General features: G+C 37.4%; 1 long non-coding RNA gene across 1 annotated transcript; it reads left to right on the forward strand.

The window, feature by feature from the left end:
• Positions 1-20,319: 20,319 nt before the first annotated feature.
• LOC135729614 (uncharacterized) lies at positions 20,320-23,462 on the forward strand. Its single transcript, XR_010525715.2, has 4 exons — positions 20,320-20,905; positions 21,953-22,083; positions 22,166-22,225; positions 22,752-23,462. It is a non-coding gene; the product is annotated as an uncharacterized lncRNA (long non-coding RNA).
• The last annotated feature ends 3,678 nt before the right edge of the window (positions 23,463-27,140 follow it).

The following is a 27,140-nucleotide window of genomic DNA, read 5'->3' on the forward strand; positions in this document are numbered from 1 at the left end:
TCTTACAAGAACGTCGGTCTCCTCGGCTGTAAACCGCTCCTGGCGTGCGCCTGGTAAATCTGTCATAATAATAGCAACCCACCATGGAACTTGCGCCCTTGCGTTTAAAGGGAATGATGGATGACGTTCTGATTGGTTTATTTGACGTTACGCCCAAACCACACCTATGAATTATGAACCTATTTCAGACAAATCCCTTATTGATTTGCGCCCGGCGCAAGAGTTATTTCTCACGCCGGGAAAATAGCAACAGCGCCCAAGATCCGCCCACAAACTCACTTGCGCGTTGCGCTTCGCACTTGCGTTTCAGATCGTTAAAATAGGGCCCTATATATTGCTCACTGTACACAATCAAAGCTTCAAAAAGTTATTTTAAGAAGTTGTTAATGTCATTTTCAAACCCGCACAAGCTACTTTATATATCTCTGTACTCTTACTGTTTGTCAACAACTGTCTCATGTACAATTTGTTATTCAATGATTGACCAGAACATATTTCAGTCTTTGTCCAGCTTTTGTATTCAGCACTATAGCAGTTCAATTTCACAATAAATCTTGTCACCTTCAAATTCAGTCCAGTAAGATAAAACATTTTCTTACATGTATGGCTAAAATGCTGGACCATAACAAACACATTGTGATAATGAGTGAAATTATTGCAAGTCGTCTTCTGACACTATATGATTTATTCTAAAAGAGCTGCAGTGCTGATACAATCAGCTTATACATTATCCTTAACATGCCATGATTTCCACCCCCACGGCTCTTTTAGGGCCTGCAGGAGATAATTAAACGTGTCTTGGGATAAAACTGTTTCGTCTGCGTTGTTTTTAAATAGTGCTGACTAAATGCGAAGTAATTGAGCCATGTTTTACTCTTGAAGATCCTAAACATGCAATAAAACTCTCCCGTAGAAAAACTGTGGTGCTTGCATTTCCGTTCCTGAGGGAGAGCAGCACCTCTAAAGCTAACCAATACAACGCTTTCCAATGTTCAGCTGTGCATTATACACTGATAAACAATATACAGTAGAACAGAGTGGTGCATGATGAATGCGGCTGGGAATCAATGATAATTTTGTTTATGGAGGAACACCTATGAAGTCTTTTATAACAGATTGTCCCTACTGAACCCTATTAAACCCAGTGAGGAGTTTTACTATGATTAGGAAGAGTGCAATATTATGTAAATGTAGTGGCATATGGTGAACCTTTAAAAGGATGAAGCCTCATCTGGGGATTTTTACACAGTCTCCAGTTTAAAGACATAATGCAAACTCTGGAAGGTGAAAGATGGTTGTACATGACATCTTAGTTAAACTTTTTGGTGGGCTCCTCCCTCACCAATGTTCACTGTATCTTATGTTCACTAATACCACCATTCTGACCCCTGACCATAGGCAAATAAAACATGTACATACACTCTCAGAAATAAAGGGACAAAACTGTACCTTTTCTGTCACTGGGGCTGTACCCTTTCAAAACGTACAGCTTTGCACCTAAGGATTTCATTTTAGTACCTCAAAAGTACATGCTGGGACCAAAGAGAGCTTATTAGCAGTGGCGTGTTTACCATTTTGGGGGCCCTATGCAAAGTCCAAGAACCTAGGCCCCCCCATGCCCCAGCATTGCCCAAGGTTTCAATTGAATTGCACAACAATAATATTCAGTATATAGAATTAAGTGAGATATATATAAACCGGGTTTATTTTGTTTTACACTGCTTAAAATAACACTAAATTGTTACAGTTTGGTATGACAAAATTCTTGGTTTAAAAAAAATGTTTCGCGCCCCTCTCAGATATATCTTTTGCTTGCAAATGTCTTATAGGATGTATTTAAAACAATGTGATTAATACTGCAACTTCAGTGTCTGACATCTTACTAAAAAAACTAAAAAGAGGAAGCATTAGATTATGATTCAGACTGATCTAACAAACTGAACTAACAAACACCAGCAAACAACATTGTAAGTTGGTTATTGCTTGAATTTATGGATGGGAATCACATAACTCTAATGTTCATATTGCAAAAACAAACTTACTGTGAGATACAACAAGCATATAGACTAGACATACACAAAATATGAGATTTTAATGACAATGATGAGATACAGAATATGATTTATGTATTTTCGATGTGATTTAAACCCCTGCGTGGTGTCTTTATCATGATTTTTATACCTGTACGAGTGTGGAACAAAAGATGTGTGTCACTGATCAAACCAAACCACCAATCACAGGTGTGAAGCCCAAAGTCTTTAATTGTAAACTTGACCATCGAGTGAATGTTGTGCAGTTACGAGAGCACAGAGAGTCGAGAGAGCGCTCATTTCAGCACTTGTGTGGCTGCTTTTGTGCGCGCTGTGCAGAGGTGCGCTGTCCCCATATATTATCCTGCGTGCATACTTGCACATCTCTCGCTCGCGCGTGCTTTATCCGTGCCTTATGGTGCGTTCCAGACAACCTGTAACCCGTAAATCACGACTTCAAAACCACGACTCACGACTCTGAACTGGGAGTACATCGATCTAGTACGAGTTCACGGGTGGGAAGTCACGGGTTTGACTGGCGTTCCAGTGCACTTTCACAGGTAGAAGGTTGTAAAAACACGGGTTACAGGCTGCCTGGAACGTATAGAGTTGTGAGTCGTGGTTTTTAAGTCGTAATTCACGAGCTCAAAAACCTGCCTGGAACACAGCATTAGATTTGGGTCTGAATAAACGTAACATACTTTCACACACCTTGTGGCCAGTAGGGGGCCCCCCCAGCCCGCGAGGCCCTACTGTACGCAATTGCGTGGTTTGCGTGGTGGGTAAACACGCCACTGCTTATTAGTACCTGAAAAATACATATATTATCTCAAAGGTACATATTGGTACTAAATGTTTACACATCTGTACCTAATGGTCCATACAATTACCTTCTTAAAGGATGCTGCCCCACTGACAGCTAGGGTACATATTTTGACTTTTTCTAACAATGTAGGTCCTTAAGGTATGGTAATCTACCCAAAATTGAATTCTGTTTTGTATTCCTGTAAATGTACCAAACAGAAACTTAGGGTACAGCCCCAGTGACAGAAAAGGAACAGTTTTGTACCTTTATTTCTGACAGTGTATAAAATGAGAAATCCTGAATTCTCCCCTACTGCATCCGGAATCTTCCTTCACACATTTGTGGCGATCAATTTTTCTTAGTAAAGCTTGTGTAGGATTTTATTAAAAGTGTACTTCTAAACAATAACAAAGAAAAAAGTGAATACCAGTGGTATAGCCGATTTAAAAAATAACAAAATCAGTAATATGAATAAAAATGCACAATCACCCCCCCCCAAAAAACAAAATTTTTTATGTAAATTTTATTTTATTATGCATTTTACAAATGCTTTTATCCAAAGTAACTAACAGTGCTTTCAACTTATACATTTTTTTTCTCAGCATTTGTGTTGTCTTGGAATCGAAACTGTGAACTTTTTTGCTGCTAATGCAATCCTCTACGTTTCTTTGTGGGAAACCATGATTTTGAGTAAAGTTAAGGTGGGCTAATTGAATCACAGAAGTTATAGACATCTGAGAAATCTGACATGAATAATTCCTGACATGTATTTCACCCTAAGGCAATCTAAAATCTTTATTTATAATAATCTTTTCACCTCAAGATTGTCATAGCTTAATAAATCAACTACGCCCAAAACCTCATCCATCAACCAATGACCTACTTTAAGTGTTCCTCTTATCATAAGACATTGTTAGGATTGTTGAGCCAAAATGCCAGTGACTTCATTTAGCCCTTTACTGATAGATTTCCTCTATTGGTCTGGATGATATTTGAACTCCTGCAGAGAAATATACTCATGAGAACAGACCTCAATAATGCGGTCTCTTCAGTGTAACTGATAAACATCATTCATTTAAGTACATTGGTTTTGATACTGATAAGTATTAAGAATGGTTCATGTGAAATTGGAAGTGTCTGAATGTAAGCTGCGTCAAAGCACAGCACTACTTCCAGTGGTAATAGATTCTAAGAGGCTGAAGGTATCCAAGCAAAAATGATACCAGAGCTTAGCTTGTAGTTTTCCATTATTACGTTTGATTGACCGGGAATTCATAAAAGCAGCAGGAAATGTGAACATCCCACTGTGATTGTTATACAACAAGATAAAACCTATATGTATCATGTCAAGTTCCCTACCCATATTGAATTTTATTTTGGTAACTTAAGTTTATATAACGTCTGTGACTTGGTTGTCCTACCTTACCTTTATTGGAAATCCATTGTGTCTCACTAAGAAAAAAAATTATGAAAAAAAAAAAGAATTAGCAGCGCAAAAGGTTGTACGTTCAATTCCCTGGGATAACAAGGCTACTGATAAAAATAAATAGATTTGAATGCACTGTACGTTAAGTGTTAAAATACAGCTGTGGCACCACAGCTGCCCTTTTATATGTAAACAGGCAAAGAGAGAACGCTTCTGAAGATTTAGGGCATAACAATCCCCCCTATTATTTAGTAGTATTCTGTTATTTTATACTCTCCTCTATTATTTCATATTAGGGCAAAATATTAATTTTGTCATCATCTCAGGAAGCTGTGCATAGGTTTGCAGCAACATGTGCCAAATACATACAAAAATTCTAGTTGAACCTGAGAGGAAGAAGACGGTGAAGGTGACATAAATGAGTGTAGACAGCCATCAGAGACCTTGACTCCTGAGAAAGCAGAGCTGAAATGATTTCTGACACATTTAAACATCAAAACCCCTGTCTAAATAAAAAGTCAGGCGATGAAAGGAATGAAACACACGAGGAGCATTAGAAAGTGGCATGTTGTGAAAGATCCTGAAAATCTCTTTTGGTTTAGTCCAATAGGAATCCTGTGAGCTATAGCAGAGTTAACGCTGTTTAAATTGGGGCTCGGCGATTAGGATCAGTCAGTCGTAATACACAACAAGTCTCCGGATGAAACACAGTACCACACTGTCAGATAGAATTTCATAAGTGCTTATAAATTACAGGCTCAGATGAGACATAATATCAGCTCTATGTTTATCGCAAATAGTTTTTCTGTGATGTTTCTGTGAGATGTGTTGTTTTGCCAGCATATGATCATAATATCAATGAAATAGCTGAGAGTCTGGAATAGTCAGTTATGAAATGGGATCGATTATACATCTTATTCTCACAGGAGCCGTCGTAAAGTGATTTCAGAGATTCCCAGGCGAAGCTTTTATTCCAAGCGTTTGATGTACTCTGCATATATGATAATTATGCTCTTGTCTAACTGAGTGTTATTAATAATTTACACTTTAATGTTTCCTGGACCATTGCTAATAGGAAATCTAGGACTAAGTCTAGGGGTCAACAGGGCCAGTTGAGCCAGAATAGAATAGAATAAGAATAGAATAAAAATAAAATAGATGGATTGGAATGGAAATGATAAATGGATGGATGGATGGACGGACATGACAGGACAGGACAGGATAGGATGGAATGGACTGGACTGGAAGGAAAGGGAAATGATAGATAGATAGATGGATGGATGGATGGATGGATGGATGGATAGATGGATGGATGGATGGATGGACGGACAGGACGGACAAGACAAGACAAGACAGGATGGATAGGATGGACTGGAATGGAAATTATAGATGGATGGATGGATGGATGGATGGGTGGCTGGATGGACAGGACAAGACAGGACAGGACAGGACAGGACAGGACAGGACAGGACAGGGTAGGATAGAATAGAATGGACTGAAATGGAAATGATAGATGGATGGATGGATGGATGGATGGATGGATGGATGGACGGACGGACGGACAAGACAAGACAAGACAAGACAAGACAAGACAAGACAAGACAAGACAAGACAAGACAATACAGGACAGGACAGGACAGGACAGGACAGGACGGATGGACGGACAGACGGACGGACAGGATGGACGTACGGACAGGACAGGACAGAGCAGGACAGGATAGGATGGACTGGAATGTACTGGAATGGAAATAGATAGATGGATGGATGGATGGATGGATGAATAGGATAGGATGGACTGGAATGGAAATGATAGATGGATGGATGGATGGATGGATGGATGGATGGATGGATGGATTGATGGATGGATGGACGGACAGGAAGGACAGGACAGGACAGGACAGGACAGGACAGGACAGGACAGGACAAGACAAGACAAGACAGGACAGGATGGACTGGAATGTACTGGAATGGAATGGAATGGAATGGAAATAGATAGATGGATGGATGGATGGATGGATGGATGGATGGAGAGGATGGACTGGAATGGAAATGATAGATGGATTGATAGGATAGGATGGACTGGAATGGAAATGATAGATGGATGGATGGATGGATGGATGGTTGGATGGACAGGACAAGACAAGACAAGACAAGACAAGACAAGACAGGACAGGACAGGACAGGACAGGACTGGACAGGATAGGATGGACTGGAATGTACTGGAATGGAATGGAATGGAAATAGATAGATGGATGGATGGATGGATGGATGGATAGGATAGGATGGACTGGAATGGAAATGATAGATGGATGGATAGGATAGGATGGACTGGAATGGGAATGATAGATGGATGGATGGATGGATGGTTGGATGGACAGGACAGGACAGGACAGGACAGGACAAGACAAGACAAGACAGGACAGAACAGAACAGAACAGGACAAGACAAGACAAGACAAGACAAGACAGGACAGGACAGGACTGGACAGGATAGGATGGACTGGAATGTACTGGAATGGAAATAGATAGATGGATGGATAGATGGATGGATGGATAGGATAGGATGGACTGGAATGGAAATGATAGATGGAGGGATAGGATAGGATGGACTGGAATGGAAATGATAGATAGATAGATGGATGGATGGATGGATGGATGGTTGGATGGACAGGACAGGACAGGACAGGACAAGACAGGACAGAACAGGACAGGCTAGGATGGACTGGAATGTACTGGAATGGAATGGAAATAGATAGATGGATGGGATTGGATGGAATTGGATGGATGGATCGATGGATAAATGGATGGGATGGGATAGGATAGAAAATGATAGATAGATAGATAGATAGATAGATAGATAGATAGATAGATAGATAGATAGATAGATAGATCAGAATGGAACAGAACAGAACGAATGGATGAATGGAATGGATTGGACTGGAAATGATTAATTATGGATATCTAATTACATTTCAAACTTTATATTGTAAAATTCACACAAACTCTTTCTCTTGTTGTCTCTTAGCACTGTGCATCTGTCTCTTATTCTTTTCCAGCATCTCGTGCCCCTCTCTCTCTCCTTCAGAGACAGATGATGGCGTTGTGCCTTCTCTCTTCCTCTGCCAGCTGCAACAGAATACCATGCTGACACCCAAAATGGGCAATGGCCTCAGAATAAACACACTTAATTATTCTACAAACCATCAGTTGCCAGTTCTCAATCAAACACACACACACGCACGCGCACGCACACACGCACGCACGCACGCACGCACGCACGCACACACACACACACACACACACACACACACACACACACACACACAGGAAGTTGTTTGTCATTATTCACGGTAAGCTGGGTGCCCGGTTCTGGGTCTTGAATTTAAATCATTTTGCAGAGGAGTAACCCTGCCCATGTACCATACTGAACCATAAATGTCAACCTTAATTTACAGTGTCTGCCAGGGCAAGACTGACTCGACTCTACTGCATTTATTTCTGTCCACACTAGCATTAGAATAACTTGAGTTCAAACTAGCATTAACTTATGACAAATGCAGAACTACATGTTTGAAATAGTCTTTATTGACTCAAGCTGTTATTACTTTGATTTTTGTTTTCCTCACATGATAAAATAACAATATTTGACTTATTGGATGTTACTGTTGATATTGTTGTTTACTGAACATTTATGACTTTGTTTCTTCTGTGGATAACAAATTTATCAAGTTCTGATAAATGGCCACTGAATTGCGCGGCAAATGACGACCAGCAAAACCTTTCCTGTTCAGCAAATTTCCGTTGTAAGGTTTATGACTCAGTAAAATTTGAGTTAGTCGAGTTTTCGGAGGCAGTCAGACAGGAAGACAGAATCATTTGGCCTTATCAGGTCAATAACCTGTTCAGATCTCTTTTAAACCTTTCCCTCAACAAAACCAAAGCCACATATTTTTTTGATTACTACACTACCTACATGGGTTTATAATAAAATACAACAGACAAAAATAACAAAAAAGATTACATATTAACTGTATGTTAGTGTTTTAAATTGCCCACAGTGCTACAACAGGACCTGAAAAAGCCCCATCAAGTTCATCTCCCAAGTCCCACCTACCAATAACCCATTTGTAAATATGCTAAATGCAGTGCGTTAGTAAATAAAAGCCTCCGGTAGCAACGAAAATGAAACAGATCAGAGGCAGAAAGTCCATTAACAGCCGCGCACATGAGTACACACTTTAAAGCCTGAGTATGTTAGCTTGTGTCTAACATAAGGAGTCGGTGTGGAGTCTATTACCTCCTAATGGGTTGCTGTTAACCTTTCAGGCCTCTCACACTACAGAGAGGTAAAAGAGCGAGAGAGCAAGAAAGAGACTGAAAGAAAGAGATAGCACACTCAAGGCTAACCTTTCAAAATTTAGAGTATGAATAAGAGGGGAGAGCGGATGAGAACGAGACAGAGAGACATGAGGAAAGAAAAGAAGAGGAAAGGTAGCGAACTCGCTGTCAAGATGAACAAGCAGGAGAGACGCTCTCAGGAAAAATAACCTTTTTAGTATGGAGGATGGAGAGCCGTGAACAAACAGAACAGGTCGGAGAGCACGACGGTACCGGCTTAGATACAATACTTCTCACTGTGACAGAGAAGTATTATAGAAGACAGAACAGAACATTTCACGACCTCTCTCCAATCATAACATAATAGCCTAATCAGTTTCATGGCGGAGCTTCCTCACAAAGCTCCCACACGCTGCGGCTTCTCAGGGAAGTCACTTGACGACGCTCGGCAAAATGAAATATTCCAATTCACCAGGAGCAGATTGAACTGCCTGATTCCTCGAAAGCAATCACTTAGGTGATGAGATTTAATGTTTCTCAAATATTAGGCCATGTCAATACTCATGCCTTGTAAATTAAATTCCGTGCTATATACATGTAATTCCCAACTACGCAACTAGATTGTTAAGTTTTATGAAAAGACTTGCACTCTCCGAAAAAAAATAATGTACAAAAGTCACAGGGTGGTACCTAAAATGTATATTGGTATCCAAAAGGTACAAAATTGGTACATTTACCTTTAGGACCTTTTTAGATATACCGTCCCAGTGACGTTTGAAGCTTTTCTAAGAGTGTGATAGGTGGTACATCAGTATAACCTCTTTAAAAAATCAATAGCCTTTCATTAAAAACTTTACGATTCAGGCCCATGACAAGAAACAAGAGCATACTTTCATCCTCATGGGCCTGTTCCAATCCTTAATGTTTTTTATAAGAAATACTGCCCTACAAAGGCAAAAGTATACTGTAATTGCGTTTTAGTCTAGACTGTTTAGTGTCCTTTAGTTATACGTTATTTTCTTCTTGATAGTTATTTTCTTGAAAAACATTGAAATTGACTCAAAATACTTGGTAAAGGTGGTCTTGAATATCGAAAAATATGAATAACGCATTTTCAACAAAAAAAGAAAAAGAAAAGAAGTAATAGCATTTGTAGAGCAGAATAGTGGTAATGACGTTTGCCTACAGTACATTTACAGTGCAAATGTTACCAAAACAGAAATGTTCTTTAGTTGCGTTTTTGAAACACTTCTAGTACACACCACAACCATGTCAAATTGATCTCAATATTAATTGATTTTTTGAAAAACTACTAAAATGTTGTATTATGCATGCCAGGCCAGTGGATGGCGTTGTTACATTTGTAAAGATATGCATCCTTTTACAAAGCGACAAACACAAACAATCACTACGGTGAAAGCATTTAGCAATTTCGTGTAGACAGACAATGAGGTAGGTTTCTTACTAATGCTTCGTTTACACCAACCGCAGTAGAGGCGTGACGCGTGAGTGATTTCAATGATAAGTCAATGTGAAGACGCGTTGACGCGAATCTGGAGGTCCCGCAGCGCAGATGAGGTGCTAGGCGCGGAAGATGCGCTTCCGCCATATTCACGCGTCTAGTTCGCGCGAAAGGCGCAAATTGAGCGTTGTGCGTGCTACGCGCGTTACGCGCGAATGGTTCTCTTTGTGCATTCTGCGTTCATGCGAATTTGCGGCTGACGCCCGAGTAGAAAAATTTAAACTTTGGCGGAATTTCGCGCCACGTTAACCAATTATGAGCCTGCTTGCTGCTGTGGCGGCAGCCCCGCCCGGAATTACTCATTCAACTTGAAGGAACACTTGATATTATCCGTAAGCAGTCACCCGGAGCTATACGACACAAGTTCTTATTTCTATAGAGGAGACAGGAATAAAAAGGACCTCGCTTGTGTCATTGAGGACATTGGGCAAACCGGTAAGTTGTAATACACATTTCACTTTTGAGTCACGTGACGTTTATCGACCCGTGCCATTAATTTTCCCCCTATAGTAAGGTTAACAAATACAAAAAATAATAATACTCATCCGCATGATGTCATAATTTTTTCATTTACACAGAAACAGTATTGCTGTTGTTTTAAAGAGCACTTATTACGTTGCTAAAAAAACATACATTTTATTTTGTGCATTGGTTATAATACAGTGTGTTCCCGTGGTTTATGGTTCAAAAAACACATTATTTTCCACGTACAGTACATTATTGTTGCTCCCTGTGACGGCCGGTGACTTCACTTCTCTTCAAAATATGTGTGTTGGTCGTCATGTCAAAATTTTTGTTTCTTGCGTGATGTGAACCTACGTGCATCATGCGTCATGTCAAAATATGTGCCTGCTGCACACGCATCAAATGGGTTTATGATAAAAGAGACGCAAAATGCTTATGCGAGTATCTGCCAAAAAAAGTCTCTCTTTTACCATAAACCCCATCAAAGCATCTGCAGCAGGCCTATATTTTGACATGACGTGTGATGCACATGGTTCACATAAGTCGCTGAACAGATATTTTGACATGACGAGCCACACACATGAGGGGCTAAATACACATTGTGACAAGCTTTGCATCATGCACCCTCGAAAAAGAAGTCACCAGCCACCACTGGTTGCTTCTCTATGCCTTGCCTCCATGAAATGAGTTGATACTGTACAAAGGTTATCATTCTGAAAAGCGCAGTGTCCTCCGATTGGCTAACTAACCAGAACGTTTTGATTGGCCTGAATACCTCTGACATCAGCTGGAAATGGGATGCTCATTACCATGTTTGGATGATTAGCTCACAATGCAATGCTGAGATGAGTTATTATCGTCTTCACAACCTTATCAACATGAGCCAAATCTGATCCAGAAAATGCAGATGACCAAGCTGATCAGTCAACTTTGCAAGCGCTGCTTGAGCAGGACGTAACAGATTGGCAAGATAAGGATACTAAAACATAATAAAAGTGCAATCTGAAACCCGTTTTCAAATATTTGCATTTTTAAGACCCCCAAATGTCATTGTTTAAACAAACAGTCAAGATGCATAAAAGTTTACAGTTTGGTAAATGGCCCCTTGGCAAGCAACGCTAATTACACAACTTTTACATTGTGCTCATTGCCTCACATAGGAACTGGGAGGTAGATAATAGAGAACATTTGTTTTGTTGATAAGTTATAGTTTATGTGTACATGCCAGTGTCTTTGTGTGTGGCCCTTGGCTGCAATGAACAGATTTGGTTTTCATTTGTAATGCATGTCTCCAGAGCAAAGAAGACTTGCATGTAATGGCCCTTGTGTTGTGAGACCACCTTTTGTTTGGCTGACATCAAACAAATATGAAAGCATTCATCTGAGTATAATCAATGTATTCAACTCAGTGCTGTTTCTCCTATTTTGGATCTCCTTATGTCATTCTTTTGTGTGCACCATGCAATACAGCTCTTTTCAGTTTTTGCTTTTCCGAATGAATTTTCTACCAAATGTGTTTTCTTCAGTCTTAACTTTCTTGATTTTTCTCTATTCGCTATCTCTCTCCCCCTTTCTCTCTCTCTCTCTCTCTCTCTCTCTGAATCACACACATACACACACATCAAATTACCCTTCACCCTAAACACATTTGATCATTTTGTCTGTTGTTTTTGTCACTCAATTTCAATTCCTTTCCATTTCCTTCAGCCCGCCCATTCATCTACTCCATTATCTTTTTATTTCTCTGTTTATTTCTTTCTCCCTTTATTTGTTTGCCTTATTTGAAGTCCTTCCATTTTCTTCACAGGGGGCTAATCTGTCTTTGATTGATGATCTCATTTCTTTTGCATTTGGGCTAAACCTACTTGAGTCGCAGATCATAACATACAATAACAACCTAACAATCCCCTTTCCCAATCTCAGTAATTACGGGTATAAGGAAGTGCCACATAATTATCTTTACGTAGACTACTAACAGAGAATCCCACATTTATTTTTCATACCTGCCAAGATAAAAGGGACCAATAATCATTAATACAAATGAGACCTTGAAGCAGAATAGTGTTTGGAAACTGATGAGTCTGTTGGCTGTTTCACTATTGAGATGCTCATTTCGATACTTCTGTGTTTTTATTTTGATGGCCTGAGGCATGTTTAAGTATGCTGAAAGCTGCATCTACGGCTCTGCTTACACCTGTTATTAACCCCTTAAAATTCCTGGAAAAGGCTATAAAGGGCACAAATTGTACCTGATGTGTTGATCTTAAAATGGTTTACATCATTCGAATCACAAAAATGTCAGCTTTCCAAAGATATGTGACATGTTTAGCTTTTTGTTTTTGAGTTGTTGTATTTGATGAAGTTTTCTGTTAAATAATGAAGTGTCCCGTCCACGTTACACTGGAATTTTAAGGGTAAGGATACACCCTGAATAATCCAACCACCACAAGTGGACAGCTAGGCTACATAGAGTATGATTGTACATGAGGACCAACAGTTTTGGACACATTAGTCTGGCCATACATGTGTGTGTTTTCTTGCAGTCTCGTGAAATCATTTAGTGCAGTGATGGCCAACTGGAGGGCGAGCCCCTCTTGGGGGGGGGGGGGGGGGGCTTTAAATATTCTATAATTAATATTGTTGTCAAAGTGGTTTGGTATAATGACCCTACACTTCTTACACGACTGCGTTGCAAAGAGCATCCAACCACCTCTGAAAACAAGATGACAGGACACAACATTTAATCTGGACGTTCTGTTCATCTGAACATTTCTATTACTGTATGTTCAACACTATCACATGGAGTTAGGGGTGGAGTTTCGGTATTGTTCACTTTGTTCACTTATCCACATTGTACAAATACAAATTAGCAAACTCATAAAATACACACTCTGTGAAAACTGAAGGTACTTCAATTGGTAACACCTACATTTTCAACTTAAGAAAATATAAGTTAAAATACTTACAATTTACCAAGATGCTGTTAAAATTTTTTTTTTTAGATTGGTTGAGAAATGTTCCATGTGTGTTGATTACTTTTCTGTCATATGTTAAATGTTAACCTGTCAAATGTCTTAAAATAATCACTAGAGCAATGTATAAGTGGAATAATGGACTCCGGTCCTTTGAATTATTTGAAAATAATGCACACCCGCAGTGTAACAGCATTGTTTGATTACTACGCATTACTACCTTGGGTGTGCATTGTTTTTGAATAATTCAACTCCCCGTAGTCAATTGTTTCTTATATTTTTCTAAGTATTTCAAATCCAGTATTCCAAGACCAGGCTGGTGTTTCCACATGGTCTTTGTGGTGCGTCTCCCATTGCAAAAAGTTACGCTTTTGTTTTCTTTGACTCACTGGATGAAACAGTGCTTTTTGCAAAAGTTTTATATGCCATTGCAATTTGGTGCATATGTAAAAGTGCACATATTCCATTGCTAAAAAAAACAACGTTATTTTGTGTATTTGGTATAATATAATGTGTTTGCATGGTTTATTGTTAAAAAACACATTATTTTCCACATACCGTCACATTTTTGTAGCTCCAGATATACTGCTTTCCTCAAATGCATTTGTTTTGTACAAAACTCATCGATCTGAAAAGCTCTGTGTCCCTATTGGCCAGTTAATCTGTTTGTTGTGATTGGTCTGAATACCTCTGACGTCAGCCGAAAATGTGACGCTCCTAATCATGTTTGAAAGATTCGCTCACAATGCAATGCTGACAGGAGTTAATTTACAGACTGTAAGTCCAAAGCGGGAAGAGGTCTTGTCTACATCAACCAGCCCAGGAACTAAACTGTTGCCTACAATCCGTGTTTTTTTTTTTTGTAGTCCCGGTAAAAGATTTATATTGGAAACAATAACTTGCATCATCATTTACTTTTGGGATTTGTACCTTTTGCACATCGTTAACATACTAATACACACTTACACATCAATGGAAATGTATAATCATGAATCGGACAATAGGTGCTCTTTAAATTGCAAGTATCCTCTTTGATAAAAGTTTCCCAGTCATGTGGAACACATTTGAAGTTCATTTGTGGTTATAAAATTCTAGCAAAACTGGAAGAAACTGGGTTGTATTGACATTCAATAACGCTCTGATGATGTTAGAATCCAAACTCAAGCGTTCACATGAGTTTTATGATGTTTCACTGGCAGGTATAAATGCGACGTGTCTACCTAACAACTGTGATCAGATTAGATCAGATCTCGTGAGACAGATCTCAGCATCAAACACTTGGGACAATTAAGGTGGACCTATTTTGAACTTCTTGGACCATTACACATGATCAATACATAAGATCAATACGGTTAGAAAAAAAATTGTACAGAGTGCTGAGAGACCGGCACATTTCCAAATCTTTTAAACCGAAAACCAAAAAGAAAAGTTTTAGAAAAGTTGGTAACACTTTATTTTGATAGTCCACTTTAAACATTTTACTAATTATAAGTAACTTTGCAACTACTTATCAACTACCACTCTTTAGAGAATTAGTAGACTGTCTGCTTTATATCTACTAACACTTTATTGGGATGATATCTCAACAAACTTTCAACTGACTATAAGTATCTTTGCAGGTGCATGTCAACTTATTCCACTAACCCAAACCTCTTCCCTAACCCCAACCTTTACAGTCTACTAATACACTAATGACAGTTAGTTGACGTATAGTTGCAAATTATTGAAAGTTAGTTGACATGTAGTTGCAAAGTTGTTTATAGTTAGTAGAATGTCTAAAGTGGACTATCAAAATAAAGTGTAACCGAAAAGTTTTGTGGTGACTCACTTTTCCCATTGATTAGATACTTTTAAATTCAGAGCCTGCAGTTCATTGTAAACTAACTGTTAAGTTTAATTGTGTGGAAAATGGCAAGAACACTTAGTACATCTGGTGAAGGAACATAAGATGTGAGCAAGATCATTATGGGAATGTTAAAAAATACATACATGATGAATAATTAAATGATATATTCATAATTTAAATCATTTTAACAGATGCCAGTTTCACAAAAAACACAAAGAATGAAGTAATCCCAAACCGAGGCAGCCTGTGTGTTACAATCGGCACCTTTTGTGCGTCCGAGATGGCTATGTGGTCCACAGCTCAAGGCCAACTTGAATTTCATGGTAAAGCATATTCCATCTGTGTGAAGTGGATTGGAGAATTTGCTTTGTCCACTTTAAACCTTGTAAGTTTGAAAGAGACTCGGGAATGAGATTTGAGAGAATACTGAAAGGTTCAAATGCTAAATTAAATTTTAAACATGCTCTCTCATCCCAGAAGAAGGAGAACTTATCTCCGTATGAGTAAAGGTGAATTGCCTGGAAAAAGAAGATACGGTTTCATGGGCTGCATCCTTGTGGGGTTGTGCAAGTGGGAAAAGTTGAATAAAAGATTTGAAAAAAGAATCTCATTATCAACCCCCGCAGACTCCCGCACGATGCCAAATGAAGATTTAGTGACTGCGCGGATCCGGGGTGGTGAGATTGCACATGTGAGATAGCAATGTCATTTTTAATCACAATTAATGTCCACCCCTATGGTAAAACTGGTGATAGGTGCCTCAGGCAGGTGGCAGAGGTCTCTGTCTGTCTTGGTACATCTATCTTCCTTCTTCCCAGAGTGATTCCTTATTCTAGAGCTGTAGGAAAAGAAACACTCACCTCAGTCATTGAGAGATAAAGGAGCATAACATAAAAGAAAAACGAGATCTCTCTGATTTCTCAATTGTTTTACTGAGATGTTATTGAGATTAAATGGAAAGCACATTGATAATGTTTGTTACTTAAACAGAGATCTATCTATCTGTCTGTGTCTCTATCTATCTATCTTGGCATCTATCTATCTTTTTTGGGTAAACTATACCTAAAAACCTAATTGTTAAAAGTACGGCTACAAGACTTACTAACATTACACATGTTGGGAGTAGAGGAGTGGCAATCGGGAGAGTGTGGATTTTTCCCTGTGGGTCGGTAGTGTTTTGAGACAGCGAGGGCTGGTCTGATAATAAATACATTGCGAGTTATATAGCAACACCGTCTGGTGTCCTGATATCCGGCCGGTTCCCGCTGGTCAAACTGTGCAGCCTCTCTGCTCAACACAGTATATAAAAGTGCTCAACCTGGTTGGCAGGTCCAACCATGTCTAGGATTTTCAAAAATATGGGTATTAGTGAGTGGTACCTCCCCAAATGGCATAGCATGTCTTCGATTTAAAAAGTTGCCGAACGCATTGCAGTATGTCAAGCACCCGTTGTGATTTCATACATAGGCTACTTCATTTGCAGTGCGCTGCTGACTGCTGATTCTGCGTATAAAATGATCGTGTGATTGACACTTTCTGTGGAAAAGCACACAAACAATATAAAAAAGCATCTTTTATTCACAAAACAATATATTTTTGATATTATTTGATAGACTAGTAAGTGTGGATTAACTCTTTCACCGCCAGCGTTTTTAAAAAAAGTTGCCAGCCAGCGCCAGCGTTTATCATGATTTTCACAAAAGTTTAATGTCTTCCAGAAAATGTTCTTCTTCAAATAAATGAACTTACAATATACCAAATGAAAGAACAGACCCTCTGCTTTCAAACAAAACAAACCGTTTCATCCTACCTTCAGTAGTTCTTTTGTAATCACCTTTTGAATATGGGTAGGTTTCTGCAAAAACACCACATTTTGAGCAAAAAGCAGAGATAATTCCATTTTTGTGACGGACTTTTCATAGAGATCCCATTCAGAGCGATCTATAAAACAGACACGGACATGCAGCTGCTTGCCATAGGGCAATACTTCCTGGTTTAAAAAGTTGCGGAAGGATGGATAATAGCGGTATTGCGGAAAGACAGAAAAACTCGTCATTGGCGGGGAAGCGTTTTCTCTTGATTGACGAGATATCTCGTCAATGACGGGGAAAGAGTTAAGGATGTTTCAAATCTCTAGCCTGGTGGTTAGGACATGAATGGATCAAATCAGCAGATTTGCAAAGGTTTATTTATCTCCACATATATCATAAATAAAAATTAGCAGGGTAACTTTGCAGTATACCACATTATATATTTACAACTATGTGATTTCTATATTATAGACGAGAGTATACAATGGCAATAAACGTCTCATATGGCAATAAATATCCTCACAACATTATTTCTCAAAACTTTTTCAAAGATTGTCCTGTTTTCTATAGTGATAAAAATAGAGTAATTTGTAAGAACCAACATAAACTCACGCAAAGTCGTGTTATAGTTACGAAAAATGTTATTTAATTATTTGTGTCCATGGCAGGAAATTCAGCTTTTTTCGTGCCTTGAGCACAAATTTCTTAAAATCGTTTTTCTTGTCCGTTGCACGACTTTCTTTTTTAACATACAGAGAGAGAGAGAGAGAGAGAGAGAGAGAGAGAGAGAGAGAGAGAGAGAGAGAGAGAGAGAGAGAGAGAGAGAGAGAGAGAGAGAGAGAGAGAGAGAGAGAGAGAGAGAGAGAGAGAGAGAGAGAGAGAGAGAGAGAGAGAGAGTGCAGAGTGCAGAGTGCAGAGTGCAGAGTGCAGACGGTCAGACTGTGTCCTGTGCAATGTTATCCATAATTAAAGGTTTTGTTCAGTGGGTTGTGTTCAGATGATGTGTATGTTTGTGCTGTGTGTGTGAACATGGACTCATTGTATTGCACTAAAAGGATGAAAATGAAATAGGCTGTCAGAGAAAGGTTTATAAGTGAGTGTGAATCAGAGGCGACAGAGATCATCGTTTGCGTCAGCGTGCTTGCTCTAACTATGTGTCTGTGCGTGTATATGTGCGTGAATGGACAGCCTGATGAAACCCCAGTATCTAGAGCTTGGATCGTTCTTTAGCCAAGACTGCCTTTCCATAACTGCACACACAATAGTGGATGCCTGGAAACAACACACCGGGGTGCACACATTCACAAACAAATAAGATAAATAAATCAATGTGATAAATCGATGACTCATAGATTTATTAGTGCAGTGGGTCTCTGACGGCCCTCATTTATTTGACACAAGTAGATTGAGAATGCAATTAATACAGAAATACACCTTTATTATGATTAATGTGTTTTCAATTTTAAAATAAAAGCAAACGTTATACAGTGGTGCATTGATCAATGTTTCAGATATTAGCATGTAGCATTGGTGTCACATGACCTCACATTGGTTTCAGCAGTAACAACATAAACAAACGTTTTTTCGTGGAACAAACGTAACTTCCGGTAAACTCCGCTAAGAATAAATAACAACAAAGTCCTTTTAAAGTAGCTTATTTATATTACAAGCACAATAAACAACACGCATAATAGATTACCTAGGAAACCAAAACATTTGTTATTTTCAACAAAGTATTTGTTCAAGAGTTCAGTTTAGCAACTAGTCAGACCATTAAACAAACAGAAACCGGAAGTAAAGTTCGGACCAGACGAGTAATTGCGTCACTGCACGTGCGTCCGATGAAACAGTCTACATGACCACATTGCAAAATCCAGACATCTCACCTTTCAAAAAAAATACTTCAGGGAAAAACTCACTTTTTATACATTCATATAATTTATTTATTATTATATTATGTTATATGACTTTAAGAGTACACTCTAAAAAAAAAAGGTTCCCTGAGGTTCTATATAGAACCATGGGGTTCTTTACTTGGCCAATAGAACCTTTTACCAAAAAAAGGGTTCCATATAGAGCCCTTGGAGGGCAAAGAACCCATTTTATTAAAATGGTTCTATAATTCACGTTTGTGACTGAAGTGTAAACTAAAGATTACACAATAATTACAGACCTACACAACTCATTTACAAACCTACACAACTCATTCACAAACCTTTTTGTGTCAATAGGCTGTGGTCAAATAAAGAGAGAGTCAACAAATAGGCTATTCATATTTATTGTATGATTTATTTCCTGTGAGCTTTTTTATGCAAGTTTGTACATTAGCATGAAACTTACAGTGCAGTTTGCGTTTTTGGTGAATAACCAGGTGTTTTCTTTATTTTGTACATTCTATATTGTCAATGTTTAATTTAACCTGAAGGGGCATTAAATACAAATAATCGCAAAAGTGCCCTCTGGTGGCTTATATATGCGTTGCACCATAAGCGAAGATGAGCCTCCAGACCTGACAGGTTTTTTTTTCAAACTGAGGAGTTCGGACTCCGGACCGGCATTTCTGCTTGTTGGTACCCTGAGGTAAGTAAACTTTCTACATTTTTGAAACGATATTACACTCTAAAAGTTGGGTTATTTTGTTTGGTTGTTTTATCAGTGTTGGGTAGTTTTTGTGTAACCCAACTTGTTGGGTTATATGTTGGGTAATTTTGAAGCAGAGCCAGCTTAATAGATACATAGTTGTTTCTCAATATTACTTTCTCTAGTCCACAAAATGTATTTTTAACATAAGTTCAGGCGAGAATATATATGTATAATGTTCAAATTTGCAGTCGGTTTGTAAAGTGAATGCCAATTTTAAAGTTTAATTACACAAAGTCGGAATGTTACCGGCGTGACCACCGGGTGTCAGTGTTGTTCTTCCCCAGAGAGAACTCGTCCCTTCCCCCACACAGACGCGTCAGTGCCTCTCACTGCAAGGATACCTGAAGCGGGAGTTTACTAATTCACCTGAGGATTCATGAACGGTTTTTCATCGACTTATCTTTGATTTATTTGAAGGAAAAGGTTTGTATCATTGTTTTTAATCATTTAAACTATTTCTGAATGCAAAAGTATGCAAAATTATGGTTCACATGACATAACTGTTATTAAACTAGTTTTATTAGCTTCCGTTTGCTAGTCTGTAATGCCCAGTAAATCTAAACGATGTTTATGCTTGCTTTTAAATGATTTAAATATTTCGTTTGATCAAACGTTTTATGAAATATGTCTAAAACATGGCTTGTTTTAATAATTTTAGAAACGTTACAATGTAACGTATTCTAATGGTTTAGAAATTCAGTTTAAAACAGATAACGTTAATATGAGGAAGAAACGTGTACGTTTTAAATAAATAATCGTTTGTTGTAAAAGTTGAAATCAAACTGATGCTTTTAATATCATGTTTAGATCATGAAACTTTAGCCTTGAGTTCACAGACAGGGTCACATATTGTGAACTCTCATTTGGTCTGTGTAAGTTACAGACATTTTTATCTTTTTCAAATGTTTTTGATGATGCCCACTTAAATCACAGTTTTGGCTCTTTTCCACAGACCCTGATGGATAAAAGATGGATATTTTTTTCCTGGAGAAGCTAAAACAATGTAACTTTGAGGTTCTGATACCAGCTTTTACAAAGTTATTTACAGGTAACATGAAAATGCACTTGTTTTTTATTATTTAAAGTGATATGTTGATATTACAATGAGGCATATCAAAGCATTTCTTTATTAAGAATCCCTGCTTATTTTGCTGTGAGTATGTCATTTTCAAAAGTGGTATGTAAGGTTGCACGATTAAAGGAATAGTTCACCCAAAAATTATATTAAACTCATGATTTACTCACCCCCAAGCCATTCAAAATGCATATGTCCATCATTTTTTTTGACGAACACATTTTGAGTTATTTTAGAAAATGTCTTAGATCTTTCAGTTGATTAAATGTAATGTTACGGGGTCCACTCCTTCACATCCAAAAAATGTGCATCCATCCTTCACAAAAGAAATCCAAACGGCTCCATGATGATAAACAAAAGTCTTCTGAGGGTAATCCGCGCCGTTTTGTTGTAGAAATATCTATATTTAAACTTTATAAACAAAAATAACTAGCTTCCGGTAATACTGCCATCCAAGACTCCTCTGTATTCAGGACAGCTCTCATCTTAAATGCGGACGCGACCAAGATGGCGCCATTAGCAGAAGCTAGTTATTTTTGTTATATTTCTACAACAACACTGCACGGATTACCCTCAGAAGGCCTTTGTTTATTATCGTGGAGCCATATGGATTTATTTTGTGAAGGATGGATGCAAATATTTTTGGACTTGAAAGAGTGGACCCCATAACTTTACATTTGATTAACTGAAAGATCTAAAACATTTTCTAAAATAACTGAAAATGTGTTAGTCTGAAAAATGATGGACATATGCATCTTGGACGGCTTAGAGGTGAGTAATTCATGGGTTTAATATCATTTTTGGCCCAACTATCTCTTTAATTGTATAAAATTGTCAAGCCTATCTAATCGATAAAGCCGGTTCTGTGAATAGTAGTGAATTGCCATCATCTGAAAACAGGTGAAGCACCGTTAACTACATGCCGTAGTTCACTGACAAGCTAGCCCATATAGCATTCATTATCGCATAAATTTACATTAAAGTTTTATTGAAAATGAATGCATGATTTGTCATTTTCAGAGTTCACCAGACTTCTCTGTGTTATTTCCTGACCATGCCGAAAAGCTATTTGAAACTTGGGCATTGCATTTTCCAAACAGAATCCTGCACTTCCCAGCCAAGAACCAGGAGCATCAACAAATCACCTCCAGGTACACTTGGGAATACAATAGTTGTTTGCTGTGTATTATGACAATAAAGTTACTAATTTAACCTAAACATTTATCTCTACAGAACCCCATGATGATATTCCAACTCCTGTCTACAAAAGTGGGAAGAAAATCTTAAGTCTATGTAAGTAATGGAAGTATTGCACACTTTGCTTTGCAAGCAACCTAAAACATTTAATATTTTGTTTGTGAACTAGCAAGAAGACATGTTTACAAGTACGAATAGAGTTAAAACTCGGACAAGAAAAATTGTCTTTCACTCGCACATCCAAAACATTAACTTTAGGGACAAACGTTAATGATCAGCCATGTATTCATTACATAATATATGCTAATAAAGTGTTGGCTATATTAAGTAATAAGGGCAAGTATGCAGGTTGTTGCAAAATCTAAAAAAATTGGGCTTACTGCCAGGTAAAGTGACGTGGCAGAATCTGAAATTACTGTGAATCTGAGTTATTGGCATAAACAAAGAGTATATTGTAAGGTTATTGAAATAAAACAGAAATTTATACATTTCATTACAATTAAACTAGATACTACATTTGTGTGTATGAAATATGAATTGTTTGGTTTTGTATAATAATGCTGCATCATGCATTTACAGTCTTTGCCTGCATTCTAACAAGTGTTTTGTCTGTTTTCAACAGGTTGGGACCAACATGGTTGCATTCTTCTGAGAGGCTGATGTGACAAAACCATTCCCATTTGTCCTTGGATTGGAAGATGGCGATCTCTGCCATCAAGCCTTCTTTGTTTTTGACAGACAGTCACTCCAGCAATACACCCTCCTTGGTGATGTTGACATGTTTTAAACTTTTTTATGTTTTGGACATTAATTTTACTAAGCAGTGCACATCAGTGTGGGTGTTTTTGAAGACTGTTGTTTACAAACTCCCAAGAACGGAATCCCTTTCTATAAGAAGTCTGTGTAGTTATTTGTCATGCTAAGGTAATAACTCATGTTGATCATATATTGACTGTTTGTGCAACTTTGTGTTGATCTTATGTGTTACATTTACCATTTCTTATTACACGGTTCTCTAAAATGCTAGATTCTGATTGGCCAGTCGTGACATTCTACTACTGCTCAAAACTAAAAACTCCAATGCTGCAAATCATTTTGACAGGTACAGTTTTATATTACACAAAAATTAAATATCAATGTCTATTAATTACACATCCGACATTAAATTTACAAATGATTAAATGTGTTCGTGACATTTGTCCTGAAGAAACTGTTGGGGCTTTTTTCTGTGATGACATGCTGCCAATACATTATCCCTTACTTGTACAACTTTTTACTTGATCTAATTGTAATGTTAACTGGGTATCTGTCATTTTAGATTGTGAGATATAATACTAATATATTATATATATATATGTATATATATATTTTATTTATTTATTTATTTATTTAATATATAAACGTATGTATGTTTATTAAAAAGTGAAAATGCTTAATGGAAATAATTAAATAACTAAATGGTTGAATGAAATGAGACATTTTAAATGTAAACTAAAGTTTTGCTGTCTAATACAGAATAAAGAGATGTGATTTTAAGTAATTTTTATAGATTTATATTTCTGTATAATACAATTAATAAATAGTAAACTTTTATAATTTTCTGGTTTGGTTATAATTTCTTATCAATAATAAATTACTCATAATAATAAAGAACCTTTAATGGTTCTAAATAGAACCATCTAACTTTGATTCAAAGAACCATTTGGGGTTCGTTTTAATGAACCCATTAAAGTGGTTCTAAATTGAACCATTTGGGGGTTCCATATATGAAGCGAGTGATAGAACCATTTCTGGTCCTATATAGAACCATTTTTTTTAAGAGTGTAGCTTAACGGCTAGTCAGCTATGCTATTAAAACAGATGACACCTACATGTAATGAATACATGACACCTAAAAATGACTCCAAAACTAAATTAGTGTAGTATTTTCCTATTTTTTTGGACACTGTCATTTACACTGCAGTATACATCAACTACAGTGCAGGGCTCAACATTAAAAAAAATTATAATGGCCCGATCAGGCCAGTGGTTCGGGTTTTCAATTGCCCTGCCAACATTTTCACTGGCCCCACCAAAAAAATAAAATAAAATAAATACGAATTTAGTGTCACATATTTAAAATAGTATTTCAAAAGTCAAATATAATTGTAGACATAAACATTTTATTTATCATTTAAAACAATTGGCAATTTTAACTGCAAACTCTAATTCTGAAATTTCACAATACTCTCATCAGGGTCAATATATCAGGATAAACTGCACACAGACATTAAGAACTCATATCAAAGGAATCTTGTTGTAAGGAAGATAACGAACCAATATTAATAAAACCATGTTATTAATATGCTGTGTTGATATGTCTCTCGGTGCGCTTAAAATTCCCTTCATTCATCTCGCCATTAAGTTCAGTGGACCAGATGAAGGGTTATTGGCGACCTTTTTAGACAGCATGCACACTATGTGCTGTCAGCTTTCTCATGAGCTTTGAGGTTTTGATTATGGTAGTTGCTTGTTCCAATATAAAAGGCTCTTGACTTGTTTGCTTTACCTGGAAATCGACGGCCAACCTTGCAAAACATCATATAATTTCTTCAAAACATCTATCATGTACTGTTAATGTCTGTTAAATAATTATGTTTTCATATTAGACTATCTTAACGTCTCTTTGCTCTACCAACTGACATAGCACGCAACAGTGTCCACAACAACCAATAAGGTTGGAGAAACCTCAAGACATTGCTGAGAATTTAAAAAGGCTTAAAATGTGTCTTGATGGTAACATTGCATACGTAAGGCATACGATCTATAAAAGAGAACGAAATAAAAGTTTTACTCCAAAATGAAGATGGAAAGCAGAGAACACACAAAGTGTAGAACTACACAAACCAATAGAGAATAAGTCAATGGGGCAAAAACAGCCATGAACAGTAAATGAGGGAGAAAAAAATAATAATCTGATGCTGCACAAAAACTAGCAATGCATCAAAGCAAATGTTGTTGCTAATCTTTCACATGCCCAAGACTGAAAAAAAATCCAGTCCACAATCACTTTTTATATTGAAAATAAGTCATTTTATGTGTGTTTCCCCAAATCAGTTTTGAGTTTTTGAAAAATCATTGGCAATTAAAGAGTAAAAATCCTGGATTTTTTATTAAACATTTAGCAGTTTTAATCAGGACTGAGGTTATTTAACAGATTTATGCAAAAAAATTGAAACCAAATTTTTCTCAGATTTTTACAGCAGTTTAATATAGTGGAGGTTTTCTTCACGAACAAAAGGGTTGTAAATATGCCCACAGTGTATTGTTGAGCCTGTTTTGTGTGACTGTTGCGGTTTAAATGAGATTACACAAAGAAGAATGAATGGATTTGTATAATAACAGGATGTTTCTGCACACACACTGGCGACTCATTTTCTGATAGAAACACATTTAAAAGTGCATTTTCTAGGTTAGGGGGGCTTTAATATTGTCAAAATATTGCACATTTTTGCAAATATAGTAATTTGGTTTTTCTGCATAGCCTACAGAAGTGTATATATTGAAAAACTCTTTAACCTTAAATAAAAAATATAAATAATAATATTGGTATGGTAGTATGATTTACCAGTCACACAGTAGCCACAGACTCAAGTTAACTAACAAACTGTAAAAAATTATGTCAAATCAACATATATTTTTAAGTTACTTTAACTTAACAAATAAAGGTTAAACAATTTCAACTTGTTTTTATAAGTTAGGTCAACTCATCACAAGTCAAAACTTAAAATAGTAGGTGTTGTAACTGAGTTGTTGTAACATCATGCTGCATTTATAACTGTGCAGTTGTAAATGCAAGTGTTGTTTCGCATTTCCTACATGTACTGTAGCGCCGATCCTGATTTTGCCTAGACATTTTCAGGTCAATATGTTTTATTGGTCCTGTAACAACAATCAAAAAATAAATTTGGTCCTAATCTCTACTTATATCAAAACCATAACTTAACCCCTCTCAACTAAAGGGAAATAATAAGTTGATAAGCCTGGCATTAGTGTTCAAACTAACCCAAAATTCTGAATACATGTCATGAACGCTGTACCAGGTCCAACAATAATGTTGTTATAACTTCATAAGGTTTTGCACAGAAAGAGTATAAATCAAGCTTTCGGTTTTAGTCAATATGGCAGCTTTGCGTTCAAGTTCAAAAGCCGTGTTCTGTTTTTGGTAACCTCTGGCTACAAGAAAATGACCTTTCACTTCAGAGTTGTTTTTCTTTTTAACTCAAATTGGTTAAATATGTTGATGAGATTAGAAGAGGCTTCTGCGTCATTCAGGTCCCAAATGACTAGGTGAGTTTGTTGTTTATTTTCATTCTGTTATTGTGGAAGTTAGGGACAATCACTGGGTACATGTGCTAGCATATGCATTTCTATTTACTTGTCCCTTTCCTTAAATCTGAATTGGTACTAGCAGACTCATAACACTGAATCACACCAAAAACCATGTCAAAATACCTTTTGTTTGTTCAGGTAACCTTTTAAGGGTGTGTTTTAGAATTAGGGTGTGCGTTCGAATGAGTAAGCAGAGTATACTTCAATGGCTAAAGGCCAAAGTACTGTATGGTTCACTTTTTACATGTACGCAAGGTTCTGCGTGCAGTGCGTGTGACGCAATTTTCTTATGCATAGGTTGTGCATGCGTGTGCTGGAGAATGTAGTATGTAGCCCAGGAGATGCATAGCATTTTAACACAATGCGCATGCATTGAATGTCTGTGTTCACATGAGTCAAATAAACTATACTTTGAAAGCCTGTGTGTTCGACTGTGTGCGTATGTTCACAACTTCACATACATGTAAAAAACAGACCATACTCTGGGCTTTAGTTTAACAAAAGTTGGCACAATAGATGAAATCACTTCACCAAAATCACTCCTATTAGTTCAGTAGACATGCAGCCTTTTGTAAACACCCTTTTATCCAAAATCTTTTCTGTAAAAAAATTCATCATCTGCTGATAATCTTCCCCTCTG

Source organism: Paramisgurnus dabryanus, chromosome 11 (assembly GCF_030506205.2).
Source record: "Paramisgurnus dabryanus chromosome 11, PD_genome_1.1, whole genome shotgun sequence".
Taxonomy (NCBI): domain Eukaryota; kingdom Metazoa; phylum Chordata; class Actinopteri; order Cypriniformes; family Cobitidae; genus Paramisgurnus; species Paramisgurnus dabryanus.